The 5,000-nt window shown below is 34.1% G+C and overlaps 1 protein-coding gene across 1 annotated transcript in view; it reads right to left on the reverse strand.

Annotated features, from left to right (window-relative positions):
- Positions 1 to 4,924: 4,924 nt before the first annotated feature.
- Positions 4,925 to 5,000, reverse strand: part of LOC113825485 (glutamate receptor ionotropic, NMDA 2B) — a 223,971-nt gene continuing 223,895 nt past the window's right edge. Inside the window, exon 24 of the mRNA XM_070142779.1 lies at positions 4,925 to 5,000. This exon is cut by the window's right edge and continues 883 nt beyond it. The gene's annotated coding sequence lies outside the window, so the exon portion shown is untranslated.

Below are 5,000 nucleotides of genomic sequence, written 5' to 3' on the forward strand. Positions count from 1 at the left end.
GGAGAGAGAGGGAAAAGGGGGAAAAGGAGAGAGGGGAAAAGGGGGAGAGAGGGGGAAAAGGAAAAGGGGGGGAAAAAGGGGGGGGGGAAGGGGGAAAAAGGGGAGAGAGGGAAAAGGGGGAAGAGAGAGAGAGAGAGGGAGAAGGGGGAGAAAAAAGGGGGAAGGGAGAGAGAGGGAGAAGGAAAAAAGGGGGAAAGGGGGGGGAAAAAGGGGGAGAGAGGGAGGGGGGAGAAGAAGGAGGAGGGGAAGGAGGGAGAAAAAAAAAGGGGAAAGGGGAAAAAAAGGGGGGGAAGGGGGGGGAAAAGGAGAAGGAGAAAAGGGGGGAAAAAGGGGAAGGGGGAAAAAGGGGGAAAAGGGAAAAGGGGAAGGAGAGAGGGGGAGAAGGAAAAGGAGAGAGAGGGGGGAAGGAGAAGGAGAGAGAGGGAGAAGGGGGAGAGGGAGAAGGGGAAAGGGGGGAGGGGGAAGGGGAAGGAAAAGAGAGAGGGAGAAGGAGAAGGGAGAGAGGGGGAAGGGGGGAAGGAGAGAGAGGGAGAAGGGAAAAGGGGAGAGAGGGAAAAGAAAAAGGGGGAGAGAGGGGGAAAGAGAAGGAGAAGGAGAGAGAGGGAGGGGGAGAAGGAGAAGGAGAGAGAGGGGAAAAAGGGAGGGGAGAGAGAGGGAAAGGGAGAAGGAAAGAGGGAGAAGGAGAAGGAGAGAGAAGGGGGAGGAGAGGAGAAGGAGGGAGAAGGAGAAGGAGAAGGAGAAGGGGAGGAAGAAGGAGAGAGAGGGAGAAGGAGAAGGAGAGAGAGGAGAAGGAGAGAGGAGAGAGGAGAGAGAGAGAGAGAGACACACACACACACACACATCCTGTTTAAGGGAATGTTTCGGGATAATGATAAGCTCTATATGATAAGGCAAATTTTAATCGTCCTTCAAGTCATATAAATATCATCGTAGTACACCTCTAGGATATAAAAAAGAGCTGGCTTATACACTTAAACCTTCAGGAGGAAGTAACTGCCCTACAGACGAGACCTCTGCAGCCGCAAGACCCGCTGGCCTGGACTCGCCCGAGGCAGTTAGCCCCTTCTAACAGGGGGGTTGTGGGGAGGGAAGCAACGAGGCCTATGGGGGGGGGGGGGGGGGGGGGGGGGGGGTGTAGGGGCAGGGAAGCAACGAGGCCTATGGGGGGGGGGGGTTGTAGGGGCAGGGAAGCAACGAGGCCTATGGAACTGAACGCAATACATAGGAATTTTAAGCAAATACATTACTCTTATATAAATACATTTTTGCACACACAAACATATATGTATACATATACATATATATGCATGTATGCATATATTTGTACACAACCTGCACTACAATTTTTCTATATATCCACAAACAAACACACATAAATATATATATATATTTTTTTTTTTTTTTTTTTTTTTTTTTTTTTTTTTTTATAGTGTGTGTGTGTGTTTGTGTGTGTGTGTGTGTGTTTTTTGTGTTTTTGTTTTGTGTGTGTGTTGCTTTTTTTATATTTTTTGGTGTAGCATTTTGTGTGTGTGTGTATGTGTACGTGTGTGTGCATATACATACATATATTTATATATACATGTGTGTATGTGTATGTGTATGTGTATGTGTATGTGTACGTGTGTGTGTATATACATACATATATTTATATATACATGTGTGTGTATGTGTATGTGTACGTGTGTGTGTGCATATACATACATATATTTATACATACATGTGTGTGTGTAAATATGTATATAAAAATTATTGCATATCAATAAATATGCTGATATGGGGACTTCTTATCTTTGACATTTATCCTGTGGAAAGTGTGTGTGTATGTATATGTAAATCTATATTTATATATCTAGATTAAAAAAAAAAAATGAAAATTATTACAATAAAATATTATTTATATAAATAATAATATACATATATAATAAACATATACATATAAAAATTATCACATATATAAAATTCATATATATTATTAATATATTATATAAATATATATATATATATTATAAATATATACATATACATTATAAATATATACATATACATAATAAAATAATATACAAAAATTATATAAAAAATATTATATAAAATTATATAAATATATACTTATATAAATATATAATATATAAATATACTTATATAAATATATACATATAATATATAATATAAATATATACTTATATAAATATAATTATATAAATATATATATAAAAATAAATATAAAACTATATAAAATATACATATAAATATATATTATATAAAATATACATATATAAATATATACATATATAAATATATAAATATATAAATATAACATATATAAATATATACATATAAAATATATAAATATATAAATATAACATATATAAATATATACATATACATATATAAATATATACATATACATATATAAATATATACATATACATATATAAATATATACTTATATAAATATATACTTATATAAATATATACTTATATAAATATATACTTATATAAATATATACTTATATAAATATATACTTATATAAATATATACTTATATAAATATATACTTATATAAATATATACATATATAAATATATACATATATAAATATATACATATATAAATATATACATATATAAATATATACATATATAAATATATACATATATAAATATATACATATATAAATATATACATATATAAATATATACATATATAAATATATACATATATAAATATATACATATATAAATATATACATATATAAATATATACATATATAAATATAAATATATACATATATAAATATAAATATAGACATATATACATATAAATATAGACATATATACATATAAATATATACATATATACATATATAAATATAAATATATAAATATATACATATATAAATATAAATATATACATATATATATATATATATATATATATATATATATATATATCATATATAAATATATATATACAGTAACTAATTAATGAATTCATTCAAGCTTAATGTTCAAAACCACGCACGTACACACTTGTACACATATATGTACACTATATACAAAGTTTATATATATATATATCTTACACTGTAAGAGCGCGTGTGTCCCCTTCATCTAAATCTGACCTCAGCCGGAAAATACTAAGGATAAGTAATAATTAATCTGGCGATGTTCCTGACATGTATAAACACAGATACTTTGATATTTAAACTGGCTAAGAGATTCCTTTGTTCGTGCGGTAAACCCAGCAAAGTCGAACGTAAAACTACATGATTCATGTGGAGCGAAAAGTATGTGTTTCGGCGTCAAAAATGTCCCCTTTCTCTCATTCTTCCGTGTGGGTTATCTTCAAGACTTCCTCTTAAACATAGGAGCTGCAGAAAAGTGTGGAATGTTGTGATCAGGGTTTAAATGTTGTCTTAAAAACTGGTCGAGAAAATGATTTGGCTTAATACTAGAGAAATGGTAAAACGAGGCATTTTTTTTTTCTTAACTACTGTCCATCGCATCATTTTCGGCGTCAATTTCACTCGTGTCCTTGCTGCACCAGCCTCCACAAGAGCAGCAAAATACTCAGAACTTTCAGCAATCAGCCCTTAATGTAACATTCTTTAATTGAGCTTGTGGGCCACAGATATGTGCTTTGTTTTGCGCTGCCCGTCTCCTGCTTCCAACAGAAAAAGTCCACTTCACACTTCAGACAAAATTTCTTGTCTGTGCCACTCTCGCGCCCTCTGGATTCCGTGACAGAAGCAAATATGACAAGCAAGGGCTAGGAATACCCAGTAAAGGGATAACACAGAAAAGGAACATCAGTAAAGCGAGGAAAAAGGCACATTGAATAACCAACTTCACAAACAGAAAAAAAAATATATATTTGATTTACCAAATCACAAGAGCCAACCGGTCCTTCCAACTCTTCCTGAACATGTGTGTGTCTTCACTGAATACACAGCATTCCATTCATCACTGTCTGTTGGTTTATCCGTCTATCCGTTCGTTATGGATTACGTGAAAAGTCACCGACTGAGTGGGATGAAATTCTTGTCCTTTGGCCGCTTTGGCGAGGCTTCGATGATGGTCTGGATCGGCGCCGACGCTGGCGGGGAGCCAAGGGCTTTGCGCCGTGGAAGAGCGTTGAAGATGGGAGTTCGTTATATATATATATATATATATATATATATATATATATATATATATATATATATATATATATATATATATAAAAAATATAATATAAATAATAATAATATATATATATATATATATATATATATATATATATATATATATACACACACACAAACATATAAAAAGGGGGGGGGGTTTTTTTTTAATATTTAAAAAAAAAAAAATAGGGGTTTTTTTTTTTTTTTTTTTAAAAAAAAAAATTTTTTTTTTTAAAGGGGGGGGGGGGTGTTTTGGGGGGGGGGGGGGGGGGGGGGGGGGGGGGGGGGTGGGGGGGGGGGGGGGGGGGGGGGGGGGGGGGGGGGGGGGGGGGGGGGTGGGGGGGGGGGGGGGTGTGGTGGTGGTGGTGGTGGTGGTGGTGTGTTTTGGTGGTGTGTGTATTTTGGGTGGTGTTTTGTTGTGTGTGTGTGTTGTTGTGTGTGTGTGTGTTGTGTGTGTGTGTGTGTGTGTGTGTGTGTGTGTGTGTGTGTGTGTGTGTTGTGTGTGTGGGGGTGTGTGTTGTGTGTGTTTGTGTGTGTTTTGTTTTTTGTTTGTTGGTGTTAAATTTTTTTGTTTTTTTGGTATTTTTATTGTGGGTTTGGGTTTTGTGTGATTGTGGTGTGGTTGGGGGGTTTTTTGGGTGTGGTTTGTTGTTGGATTTTTAAAAGGTTTTTTTTTGTTAAAAAATTTTTTGTTTTTGTTGTTTTTTTTTTTTTTTTCTTTGTTGTGTTTTGTTTTTATGTTGTTAAAATTTTTATGTTTTTTTATAAATACCAAAAGGATAAGTTCCAATTTTCAGTTTTTATTCTGCTTCCGAGCGGTTTCACAACACTGACA

The sequence above is a fragment of the Penaeus vannamei genome, chromosome 30 (assembly GCF_042767895.1).
Source record: "Penaeus vannamei isolate JL-2024 chromosome 30, ASM4276789v1, whole genome shotgun sequence".
In the NCBI taxonomy this organism is placed as follows: Eukaryota; Metazoa; Arthropoda; class Malacostraca; order Decapoda; family Penaeidae; genus Penaeus; species Penaeus vannamei.